The following is a 14102-nucleotide window of genomic DNA, read 5'->3' as shown; positions in this document are numbered from 1 at the left end:
TACCTGCCGCACAAAAGGACGGGAAGATACGTTCTCAAGTTGGAGGTGGAGGGATGTAGGATTATTTTTACCAAAGAGCAGTTTTTAGGTGTTACAATATAATTTTTACTATATTTTAGCTATACCTCACCTAACTTGGTTTAGTGGGCAAATGATTCTTTAGTAGGGAAAAATGTTTTTAGAGTATCACAACCCATTGCAAATCAATATTTGTAAATTGGCTCATAGGTGTATTAGAGATTGCCAAAATCTCATGTTTCTAAAATTCTATTTTCCACATTGTTCCAATATTGATGTTATTCAGTATCTCAACACCTATCACCAAGAAGGCTTCCAGTTAGCCCTTAATATAGGTTGTTTGAATAAAATCAGTGAGCATATAATATGTTACAATGATAATAAATTCATATAATTATCAATAATAGCATTTCTATTATAGTCTCTATGCTACACAAATGATTTGGATTATACTTTTGCAAATATACTGGAAGCCACATTTATCTGGTTCTTATAAAATGTTTCAGAATCACAATAATTTTACATTTGAAAATTCATTCAAGAAAGTTTGCTATTCCATGCAGATAACATCTCAATGTTGTAATGTCAGACATCATATTTACATTAATATGTGCTGCTACAAAGGCACCATTTTGTAGTTTGTACACATATGTCTTATTGATACAGCTACAGCCACATGTGTATTGTCCCATGTCAATCCAAGTGCTGTGGTCTTGTCTGTGAGTGCACACTACACATTTATAACACTAAGTACTATTTTCATTCACATGCAAATGACTATTCCAAGGAAATACACATTGAATTTGCAAGTGACAAAAACACACAATGAGTCTTAAGAAACTCAGAAAGTAAAGAAAAATAAGTATTCTTGTTCAAAAATACCATTTATGGTTTGACAGCTACACAATGTACTTTTGTTCACAAGGCTAGTGTATTAAGGCAAGACACGTGTGTTTCTGGTCTCTAGTAACACCTATACTTATAATCTGTTAGTCTAGATTACTCTTTATATAATTTGCCACTACTTAGGTTTTTAAAATAGACTAAACATTTTAACAAGGTGCTATTTTTTTTTTTTTTAAGAAATTATCAGCCCCTTAGCAAGAACACATTTGCTTCTTAAATCATGGTATATCCACAAACCAATTGAACTAATAGAAAACAGAAGAAACGTGTTCTAATCACTTTCAAAGGTTAAGCCCATGCTTAACAGAAAATCATTAAAGTATATTTATCAGAGTCTAAAGAATGAATGACTTATCGGCAAATGGGTCATTAGTCGTCTTGTCATTATCTGAACTCCGCAGATACCAAACAATCCACTCAGCTCTGATTCAGGGTTTTTCAGTTTGTTATTTGTATTATCACTGATGTAATTTTTCCTTCTTTCTTTTTAAAAACATGAACTGAAGAGGTAAACTAAGGAGTAGTCTAGAGAAAACTTTTTCCACAAAACATTCAACTGGCTTAAATACAAAAAAGGAGTGAGTTTCCAAAATGATTTAACCATTAAACTAAGGGGTCATATTGAACTTAGAAAATGAGATATTCTTTTCTGTCCCTGAGTGCAAAGCCACCACTTTTAAGTAGGCCTCTGAATTCTCTTCTTTAGCCATAATACCAGTAATAGCTCTCATTCCTTCCATTGCTTTCCTTTAAATTTAATCCCAAGTAGCTGTAAATCACAGCAGTCACAGTGAGAAGGTAATCACAGTATTTGTATTTGCAAGAGATTTTTGCCCTTCTGGTTTGATGGCTGCCTCTCAGTTATGGAGCTATTAATTTTTTACAGAGCTTCTGTTTACCACGGCATCCTGCCTAGTATGCCAAGTGTGTTGGTTGCTTGCTGAACCTGTATATATAACTCTGTTGGGTTTAGGAATCATGGAAAACCCTGGACATTTATTGTTAAGCGGAGCCCCAACTGACTTTTGTTTTGCCATTTGTTAGCTAAAATCAATACATTCTATCATTATAATCTCTGCAAAACCTCGGATGTGTGTGCCTGGCAGGCAAAACCATCAGAGAGACTAAGATCCTCCCCAGACAGGGGAGAAAACTTATTTTTATTTTTAATTGATATAAAATGCACATCCAAACCAGCAGCTTCAAGACCCAAAGGAATCTCTTCTAAAGCCTTCAGCAGTACGCAGTACACTCTGGTTTCCATATCTGCATCCTTCAACACTTATTTGATATTCCTTTGAAATTCATTTGGCTTGAGCCAAAATAACACTGGAAAGTGAAAGAAGCTTACACAAACAACAATTTTATTCAAGGATCTCTATCTTTTCTACTTTTTTGGGGGGCAAGGGGCGGTTAACACACTGTCAAAAGTTTGAATATGCATCTCTTATCTCTTTGCTGTCCACTTCTTAAACCTTACAAAATATGCCAACGAGTCAGCTGAGGAACACTAATGTGTCAAACCAAATATTCCTTGCAATTTTCTCCCTTTATAGTTTTTTTCACTCAATTTATCTAACCTGAAGAGTATCCTGGCTTCTCTACCTAGTCATGCCTTATTAATCTTCAAAATTCCCAGCTTAAAGCCTAGAGTTAAAGTTAGCTAAGCAAATATTTTATGTATTGCAGATAAAATGTAGAGATAAAGTTTATATTTTAATAATGTTAAACTTTTATAATTATTCCTATAATTCCTGTAGAAATACTTGTTATAAATCAGTACAACTTTATAATTATAGGTACTTTAAAATATAATTAGTTTTTAAAAAATATAAATGGATTTTGTTCATGTTTTTCATAGGTTTGAGAAAGTTTCCATATGTTTGTAAAACAAAATAACCATCTGTGAGTAAAAGCCATAAATATTTATTGCTTGCTTTTTAATATATTTGCCAAAAGAACAACATCTCTGCACAAAGAACTTCTAATAAAATCAATAGAAAATTAGCAACTTGAGAGAACAAAGTACGAGTCAACATAAAACTGTACGACCTTGAAAATAAATCACCTAATCTTTCAGGAATTAGGTTTTCTCTGCTGTAACATGGAAGTTTTTGAGTAGATTATCTTTAAATTCCACCCTAGCTCTGAATTGCTGTGACGTTACATTTTCTCCACTCATTCTAGCTCAAGGATGTCTGCCTTCTCTTAATTCAAAAGTTTTGGACCATTCAGCTGACAATGCTCTGCTAGATCTCATTTCTTGTATTATGAACCAATATGCCAAATTCTAATAGGCTATTTTCACAATTATTATCAAATAGTTATTATAGACCAACATTAAGTCCTTAAAGAATTTAGGTGTAAAGATTAAAATTTAATGTGACTACCAAATATTTAGACATTGTATATGGGCAAATAAGGCATATCAACATAGGAAATATAATATACATCTAAGCAATATATGGTCAATGCCACAGAAGTGGTTTAGAAAATAATTATAAGGAAAATTTAGAAAGGGGGAGACATTGAATAACCTTAATTTATTTTGAAACATGACACACTGGAAGCTGAAAAATAGAAATGAATAAAATATAGTCCTGCTCTTCTGGAAATCACTAGTATAATCCGAACTAAGCTATGAACAGGATAAGGCTATCGAGTTTAACAATTTTTTCTGAATATTTAGGGTCTGGCTTTGTTGTGAGCTTTCTGCTCATGCTGTATACATTCAATACAACATTTATCTTTATATTCCCCCTAGTGCCTTCTAACTAGTAGGTACCCAATGGATATCCCTTAAATGATTAATTCTCTTAAGCACATGAATTTATACCAAGAAATATCCTACTATACTCAGATCAGCCTGAGATAATAAAAATCTACTGGCATGATTTACACACCACCTGAGTGTCAGGGCTGCTATGCTTTCTGACTTACCAGTCTCATAATTTGGCCTGGTAAATGAGTTATGGTGAATTGAATCACTTATGAATCAGGTTTGCTTCTGTGGCCATAACTCATAGAGATAATGGAAGGAACCAGGAGTCCCTTCTCTATCCATCTCCAACTGCTGTCTCTTTTGGTTTATATTTCAGTCAGTACCTGATATATTATTTTTAAAAATACAATAAGGCCTTAACAGACATATATGTAGTCGTTTAACTTAACTTTGAATTTGTCATATGAAACACCTAGAGGAAGCCAGCGCTTGAAAATCAGAGAAAATGGTTTCTTTATCAACAGAAAAATAAATACTTATATTTAGAAGGTAAATCATGACTAAGAAGCCATAGAGAATACAGCAAGTTTGTTTGTCAAGAAATGTAGAATTTCTTGCTAGTTAAAGCCTGCTATCTTTCTATTTATAAAAGCAGAAAGTACTCTGGCTTCCAAACGGGATCAGTGCAAACAAGCATTCCGGCTTGCACACAACTTCATGTAGGCAGGCTTGCTGACTGCTAACTCTTAAAAGGTGGATCAAATATATGGCTACTATCTACTTCTTTAATGTCATTATCTCAAGAATCTTGTGACTTTTTAATACTGATTTTTACAATCTGATGTTATTGGAAACACAAATGATAGAATAAATGCTATTTTAAAAACATGAGGGCTCTGTTATATGCATCAAAGCAGTGGTTTCAGTAAGTATATGGTGAGGCCTAAGAATCTGCATTTTTAACAAGTTCTTAAATGGTACTGGTGCTTGTGGGCCAGGGAAAAAACACTGAGAATCAGTGCATCAAGGATAAATTAAACACACTTTACAAGAAAAAAAAGAAAAGAAAAGAAAATTAGAGCTATTGCTCGGTGACTTTTCTAATTTCAAACACATGTACTTCCTGTAACTTACATTTCTTTCAGACCCTTTGGGGAACCTAAGTTAGATTTACAATAACTCTGATTTTGTTCAATCCACTCATCAAAGCTAAGTCTCAGAAATAAAATGTAGCAAGAGATAATATAAATCTTCCTTTGTAAAAACATGCTGCAAACTGTAACCTGAAAGTCCCAAGGAAGTAGAGGCCAGAATTATTTGAGAGTAGCCATAAAAGCCAGGGTAGATATCCCCTGCTGGATTCTTGCATGCAGAATTAACAAGCACTTCTTGAGTTCTAACGCAGAGGGATTCTGCATACTGACCTACTTCTCAGGAAAGCATGATTGATCGAGGTTTGCAAAATGCTCTGAGGAAGAGAGGTGCTTTATTATTTTATCCAAGAAACCAAAAAAATTTTTGAATGTTTAACATTCTGTTTGTTACATACCCCTATTTACAGACTATCATGTACTTTAGATCATCAGCAGCTTACATCAAAAATGGAAGAAGTGGATAATATAGAGTTGAATTTGAGTAAGTTCCAGGATCTAATTGTTTGTTTGCTTTTCAAATGATAATTGTATTTGCTACCTTATTTGATAAAATAATATATACAAAAAAAGGTTTGAAGAGAGCCAACAAAATATATGCATTAAATGATTTTAACATACACTATTAAATAATGTGTGTATTAAATAGTTTTGAGTGATCAAAGAAGGAAAATGCATATTATTTCCTTTGTAGATATAGCTTAGGGATATTCCTGATAGTGTATTGTTTTATTTTCCAAAGACCACTAAAATGTACTGGGAAAGCTGAAGTAATATAAATCAATCAGAAATGAAAATGTGCTTTATACATTTAGTTAAACACACAGGCAAGGAACTTTTGATAATTTTGTGCCACAGTCATTTCAAGACATAGGTTTTATCCTTTATTATATATTCCATGTGCTACGAATGAAGGAGCTTGTTGGAGAGCAGGAAATGTCCTGTCTTGGAATCACACAGGCCCAGGTTAAAATCTAGGCTTTATTGATTACTTGTTGTGTCAATGCCCCCAAGCTAACAGGGCATTTCTATCCCCCAAGTGAAGTTTCTGAAATGCTGTTTTAACCTGAATCTGATATTGATTTGCTGATGAATTAAATTTATCTCTCTATTCCTACATTTATTTTCCTTTATGTATAAATCCACACTTGTAATTTTATGTTTTTAACATCCTCAATTTCCTCATAGGAAACTGGCATTCTTATTAGCTATCAGATAAAATTGTTATGGGGATTACATGAGATGATGTTTGGCATAGTGTAGGTACTAAGCATGGCAATGTTTTCTCTAGGGGAAAAAATTCAACTGGTTACTTCCCAGTGAGAATTGGCAGAAGTATGTAACTTCACAGACAACACATAGCTCAGTTGTACTTCAGTTTCATCTACGGATAACCACGCTGCACAAGTATGGTCAAAGGTCAGTTAGTCTGTAAATGTCCCAGTTGAGATAAGAACTGGTGCTTACCATCTTTGCATCCATATAAATAAAAGCCTCACAAGCATGTTTTATGGGATCATTTATTTAATTTGGATTTCTCCTATTTGAATTTCTCTATTTTGTCCCCAGAAATAGCCTATTTATACAGTCCTCTGGGAGGTAAGAAACAAAAACACTCAGCTGAAACCTTCCTCCCAGCTAAGAAGTCATCAAGTGAAAAGAAATGTTCAAAAGAAGCCCTCATGCAAGAGACTATGCAAATATGAATAGGAAAAATCTAGACTTCTGTCTATCATATATATTTCCAAGTTATCCTCCAGCTGATTACTTGGGCTAGTACAAACCATAAATTTACCCAAAGAGAATGATGACAGCATCATGAAAAATTACAGGTTAACTGACTATACCCTATTTTCTGGGTGGTGGGCTGCCCCTGTGTATTAAACACTAATATTACATTCCACAGTCAAGTACTATAGGTAGAGATTATTCATCATTGATTTGAGTTTAGGCTTGAAGTAATAAATATGTAATCATACGGCAGGGAAAGGAACATATAGCTTTTCCTCTCTTATCACAGAATATGCCATTTTGCTTTGGAGTTTATAGATTATAAAGAAGTCACCTAACCTTTACTGAAAACATTTACCTCTGGAAAAGGTCGACATTTTGATGTAGGACAAGCACTATCACTAACCTCAGCACTAGACTTTAAATAGTTTCCCCCAAATATCAATAATATCAGTAATAAGTTTCATTTCTCATGAGGCCAGCTATTGACCATCTTGGGTATGCTTGACCCAAATGAACTTGATGTGAACAGAATCTCAGATTTGTTGCCTCAACCTTAGATTCTATATTTCTTTACTTAGAATTGTTTTCTACTTAATCCTAACATCAAATCTCACTGTCAAGTAACAGTTGATACATTACATATGTGGCTTATTGTATATTATTTTAGTAATGAAACTGTTCTGTTCTCCATGTAGAAATCATCAATTTTCTGACAAGTTTTCTTAAAATGTAAGTCAAATAAAAGGGTATAATTCATTCCCAGAGCAGAAAATAATCTAGATCCTAGGTGAACTCAAGTGTCTTCCAATTAAACATTCTAAGCCTAGGAATAAGCATCAAATTTCTCCATCTTTTTAACTTCTATGGCATCACATCTCTATATGACTCTGATCAATTTTTCATCTTCATGTGACCATGCATACGTAAAGAGTGATTGAGTGGACAGATAATTTTCTCAACTCTTCAAAACACAGGATGCCTTGATCTATAGCTCCAAAGCCATGGCTCATTAATTAGCACAGTTCTGCATAGTACGTTGCTGCTGAACCAGTTAGCAGCCAGATAAAGAGATGCAAAGCTCAACTTCTGTGGCATTTTGTGTTTCCCTCCCATTCCTCAAAAAAAGATAAGGACTAGAAGTAATGAATAAATAGGTTAAAAAGACAAATATAAGCTAATTTCACTTTACAAGTTTTATGTTTATGATCTTTTCTTCTACCAGTGGTTTTCTTAGCTTGGTTAGGCTATGCCATGTTACAGTGATTACTATCAGTCAAAAAAAAAAAAAAAATAGACTCCTAATCTCTCTGTCATAGATAAGACTCCCTGCTCACTCACGCTCTGAGAATGAGAACTGAATTTACTGTCATCTTGCCCTGTCAGCAGGTTACTCATGGAGGCATAAGTAGGTATATACAGAATACAAGGAAATGTCCTATTCACAGTAAATGTCTGAACTTTATTGCATATATCAGGAAGCAATTTTATATGTATCTGATCCCTGTGGAATCCTAACTTTTGTTTAGGATTAAGGAAAGAAGTAGACCTCAGTCTTCATTAAAGAGCTCAGATGGTCATGACAATTGGATTGTAGAGCCCAATATGTCTCAATCTTCTAGTAAACTTCTGTAAATAAATAGGTACACAGAAGCTAAATGTTCTCTTGTCACTTAAACTGCAATTCCTATCAGTGAGTGCTGAAGTCTTAAAATGACTCATATTTTATTAAATAAGATACTGGTAATACAGTCTTTTTTCAATTGGTAATAATAACCAATAAGTGAATCAAAGACAGTTCTTTAAAAATAACAGCAAATAGATTAGAACAGAAAGGTAAAGAAAGGAAAAAAGTCAGAGTGTGTCATATATAATAATGCTTTTATTTGTTGAAAATTTAAATTAAATATGTGTCTGTACATTGGGTCACAATTTTAAGTATTTCTTAATGAAGGTCACAATCAAAAAATGTTTGCAGGAAAAGGATGTTTTCAAGGCACTTGTAGTAAGTAATATAATAATCTTGCAGTATTTAGACCTCTAAATGTGTTAATAAAACAATAGTATAATAATTTTATTTTATTATAAAAGTGTTTAAAATTATGTGCTCCGTGCCAGGCAATATTCATAGTGAATTATATGTATTTTATCAATTAGTCCTCACATTAACCCTATGAGATGTGTATTTTTAAATTTTACGCTCTGTGTTTTAAATTTTAAAGTGTGTGCTCTGTGCCAGGCAATAATCATAAAGAATCATATGTATTTTGTCAATTAATCTTCACATTAACCCTATGAGATATGTATTTTTACTTTCCATTTTGTATAGATTGAGCTATTGAGACATTTCTCAGGAGCTCTCATAACAATATTTTGATTGAGTTAGTGTAAAATAATGCATGATTTCATAAGTGAACAAATGATTTTGACTCTTCATCTGTTAGAACACAGCTAGTAGTGTTAGAATTAGCCAGCTTTCTCATCCTATACCTCTTATTTTCTTAAGGAAACAGAAAGCATCTTCTTAATTAAAAGGTACCACAGGAAAAAAAGCAGTTTTCCAAAATTAAAGTCAAACTATGGGAATATTTTCAGTTAATAGAAGCATTTGACTAAATTTTCCAGAAAACACAGCATACACAAAATACTCTTTCTCCTTATTCCATTGATGTTTCTCTTCCCATTTGGCTCTTCTGTACCAAATTTAAGAAATTCCAAGATTGCAAACCACAATATATTGTTCAGTGTGGCCATTGGAAGAGGCTTATCAAGGTTAGCTAAGTAAATCCAAGAATAATCAAATAAAAAAGGAGGCACAGGAGAACACATATTTATTTTCTCTCACACTGGGCTGTACATATTTGGCCAAGTGGCTTCCATGGTTCTCTCCTTCTTTATAGTGAAGGGTTATTTGTGTTGAATAAGAACTTTTCAAGGTCAGTAAAAGTTGGATCAGGAATTGAACATACTCATTGTTCAAGAAACAAACAAACAAAAAGAACAACTAGGTATGAAAGAAGTGGATAATTATGCTGAAGTTTTACCAATTAAATTCCATGCAGAGAAATCATATTGTTTTCCTCTGAAAGCTGAGAAACACATTATTACATTACAATGAAGTTTCATTTGTGAGGAAATGAAGATTCAAAGATCTCCTTAGAAATGGAGATTCCTCATTTATATCAGGTATAAATGATGAATTGATGGGTGCTGACGAGTTGATGGGTGCAGCACACCAACATGGCACATGTATACATATGTAACCTGCACGTTATGCACATGTACCCTAGAACTTAAAGTATAATAAAAAAAAAAAAAAAGAAAAAAAAAAGAAATGGAGATTCCAAGTTTATATATGGAGGACTATTCTACAAGGATACTCCAAACCTTAGTATTTGTGAATTAAATAGTACAATAGCAATTCTAAAATGTGGAGGAAAAAAATGAAGAATGCTTAAAAATAATTTTAATAACTCTCTTTCTAAATGGTTTTACTCAACTTAATTAACTGCTAACAGTGTTTAAACTAATTAGAAATAGATGCATATGAAACATAACTTGTGTGCACACAACCTGCTGTTAAGACTTTTTCTTTTCTTCTTTCTGTCTCTCAAAGCAATAGAATTTTGGTTTGAGAATTATATATTTTATATAGTCTCTTGTTTAAAATGGAATTCTATTTTTGTTCAAAAAATGTCTAACTTTTGCTGCTTACCTAAGCTACAGTGTTATTGAAATTAGAGATATTTGGATTTAATATTTCTGCAGAAGCCCAGACCCCATCCTTATTTCACTGACCATAAAGAACCACAAGGGTCTATTTCACCACCTTACTCCTCATCCCTGAACTTTCCAGAGGGATGAAAAATAGTAAATGATGGACGCTTTATTACGTGAAAGTCAGTTTGTAAATAAAAAAAGGCAAATCAAATTTCTCTTTTTTCTGCAACCATAGAAAGACAGCAACATTTTTGTTAAGGTAGGAAATAAAAATCTTGGAGAAACCCATATACCTTAGAGTGATCTAAGTTGAAATACTAAGATTCTAGAAAGAGGAGAACCCATCAGGACTCGATAATGATGTCAGTGAGAGAGCAGAGAGGAACACTCCTGACAGATCTCTTAATTAGCACACTAAGCTAACATCAATACTACTTACCTTTCTCTCTAGCCGTACCTCCTGCCTTTTCCAATTATTTTCCTAAAATTCTTGCTGTCTTACAATATGTCACATGCTTCCACACACCAGGATTTACACATGGCATTCCTTCTGCCTGGAACATTCTTCCTCCAATTCTCTCCTCCATCTTGAATGCCCCGTGACTGTTCTAGTCCCCAGGTGCCATGTCTAATTCATATCTCTGGTGAGCACATAGTAGATGATAATAATGAAGTAGAAATTAATAGGTAAACAGGAAATTATAAAGTAGGGATTCAGGGATGATGATGGGAACACACAGAATGTCAAGGGCATCCTGTGTAACCCTGCCCTGTGGTCCTTGCAGACATCCATGTTCCACAGATTCCTGCTTCCCTACTTCATTTTTCCAGTTTCTCTGTTCTGAGTTTTGGTAACTTGGAACTCAGCTCTGACCCTGGAAAACTGTTCTCACAAATTCTTCGGTGCAATACTCAGAGAATCCAATAGACAATTCAGTAGGTATTTTTTTTAACTCTCTATATGCCTCATATTATTCAATTATTATTGCCATTCATCTCATATCATCACTCCTTGCCTATGGCACTCTCCAAACTGGTTCCTGTTCCTGTTTCCTCCTTACTCCAATCCACCTGATGTATATGGTTGTCCTATTTGTCTTTCTGAAGAAAAAATCTTATTACATTGCTTTTACACTACTACTACTAAGAAAAACAGAAAAAGGGTATATAATACAAACGTAAGACAATTACATAAACACCGAACCCAGAAAACAAAAGCACAAAAATATCCTAAGTGGTAATGAATACTCTTTATGAAACAGAACCACCTTTCTCACCTTACATTCTATTATTCCTATCATAAACTCTTCAAATCTCTTCCTCCTGAAAACAGCTCACTTTCCCACGAGTTCCATTTGCTAATTATTTTTCATAGAAATGTGACAAGAGAGAAAGCTAACATTTATTAAACGCTGATCATCTGCAAGTATAGTGCTAATTGACTTGATGTACTGAGATCCACACTTGACTCTTTCAAAGGTCTGACTGCAGGAACCCTATGAAAGCAATAAAGGTGATAGTCTCAAGCAGAGGTGGGGGTGTGAAATAAGGCTTCCTTGCAGAGGCTAGACTCTAGCCCATCCTTTGAATAACCACATGCACTGGGATTCTCCCTTAAGCCATCTTTGCTTTTTCTCTTCTTGAGAAAAACACACATGTGCTCCTGTTACAGCACATTTTGTTTCTCTATTCTTCTGTTTCTACATGGTGGGACTTCCATTATAAGTGCATTCCTACCCCTCCTCACCACTCCTACCACCCACGTCACCCTCCATTTTCTGCTTTCCATGGGGAAAGGAGTAAATTTAAGACAAGGAACAGTACGATGCCTGAAATGCCACTTTTTCTTTTTCTTTATTGGAACTGACCTTTCAGCAAGATGGAGGATTCTGATTTGTCCTGAGACATCTGGCCTATCTCTGTGGAGACGTCTATCCACTACTAGGAGAACTTATCTGTCTAATTCCACAGCAAAGTATGAGGGAGCCCATTGTGCCTGCACTCCTCTTCATCCACAAAACAATTGCTTCTACCCCTACCTGTTTGATTCTTGTCTCTTATTTGGTTCCAAAACTAAGAAGTAGATATGAAGTATTATTTTTTTGGTTCTTTCCCCGCTCTAAACTTCCACGTCTTTAACGAACACATTCATATCAATGATCCCAGATACATCTCATGGGGATATGGTTTCTATGATATTTTTTATAAAGAGCTTTCAGAGTACCTTCTAGACACTCCATTCTAGGATCTTTGCTTAGTCTGCAATTTCCAAAATCCAAAATTTCATCCCCTGAAATTCAAGAGAATGAACCTTCTCACAACTATTCTCTATGCATAGTCAAAGGTTATCACAAATATATCTGCAATCATTATGGAAGTAATTTGCATAAGAGGAAATGTAGCTTCTCTGGACCAGACCTTAAACACCAGTTTGTAGAGAGCATGCTGCATCCTCTCTTGAGAGCAAGTTAACTTTATTTGATATGTAGCATAGCAAATGCAAAATTTATGAAAGAACTAAAAAACTCTTGTTTGTGTAAGCATATTTTATATGCGATCTGAGGGCATTTTTTTAAATAGAGGGAAGCTCTAAACAGATTTGTGTACATTTAAATTTTGTTCCCCCATCCAAATTGCCTGTCTACATTGATACATATACATAAAATTTGATCTATGGTTATTTCATTTCTTGTGCTAAATCTGATAAAATATTGTCAGATGTGTCACAGGCCACATTATTACCCTATTAAAATATTTTCAGCTTGAATACTGGTACATTCTACAGTTTTTACAAATCATTTAAAAGTTGCATTCCATGGAACTAGCAGGTAGTGTATTTAAGCTAGTGTCTACCATTAGACAGTGTACAACTGTCATAATTATCTACATTATTTTCCTTTAAATCATCAATCTCTGCCTAAATTGCTTTAATCTATAGGTCCTGATATAGAATTCCTCTACTAAACACAATTTTTTTAGGATAAGAAACTGATCAAATATTAATTGATAAGAAATAATTACATAATCCACAGTCCCTTTACAGTGGAACTTATAGAGCTCTAAAACATGTTTTTAAAAAGCAAAACAATATAGCCTAGTGGCACATTTGGTCATAATTTTGAACAAATAAGACAAAAAGTTTGGGCATGCAGAACTTTGAATTTTATTACAATTTTTTTCTGTACCAACATGTTTTAAACATACTATGGATACTGTTGAAATAGGGATAATTATTTTACAAAAGGACATCAAAAAAGCATCAGAAAGATTTACTACTGTATACAAATTGAGGAGTTTTATACCTGCCATTGAAAAAAGAAGAGCTGGACTATGTATTTTCTGTATAAGCAATATCTTTTATGTGTGTGTATGTGTGTGTATGTGCTCATGTGTGTTTTTCTTAAGTTCACAAAAGGCCCAGTGTGTCTCATCTTTCATCCCCCAGAAAAGGTAAGCCTTTTGATTACCTATTTAAAACATAGATTAGCAAATTTCTGTACTTCTTTATTCTCTTCTCTGCGTTCTTTCCATCTTCCTACCTTGACTAAACCTAGACTCTCTCAGATGATCTCTATTTCCTCCTACCCTACCCTCTTGGAGTTCTCTCAAGTGACTTTTTTCTCCTATACTAAATGAGCCTCAGTATCTGGAGATGTCATCCTTCATTGTTCTGATAGATTTTCTACTTTGTTTCTAGGTCATTAGTTTTCTACTCACCTTCATAAACTCCTTTGAAGCTCATTGTATTTGGTCTTTGCTTGTGATCATTAGTTTTTCAATTTCATAATTATACTCACTCTCATTAATTGACAATTTGGAAAACTTACATAATTTTTTCACTGATGGCCTGTCAT

The 14102-nt window shown here is 33.9% G+C and overlaps 1 protein-coding gene across 1 annotated transcript in view; it reads right to left on the bottom strand.

Annotated features, from left to right (window-relative positions):
* The window catches only part of THSD7A (thrombospondin type 1 domain containing 7A), a 492664-nt gene that overhangs the window by 354120 nt on the left and 124442 nt on the right, over positions 1 to 14102 (bottom strand). The gene's annotated exons all lie outside the window — the stretch shown is intronic.

The sequence above is a fragment of the Piliocolobus tephrosceles genome, chromosome 8, assembly GCF_002776525.5.
Source record: "Piliocolobus tephrosceles isolate RC106 chromosome 8, ASM277652v3, whole genome shotgun sequence".
NCBI classification, from domain to species: domain Eukaryota; kingdom Metazoa; phylum Chordata; class Mammalia; order Primates; family Cercopithecidae; genus Piliocolobus; species Piliocolobus tephrosceles.
The sequence above is the reverse complement of the archived record's forward strand: the minus strand, read 5'-3'. Positions and strand labels throughout refer to the sequence as shown.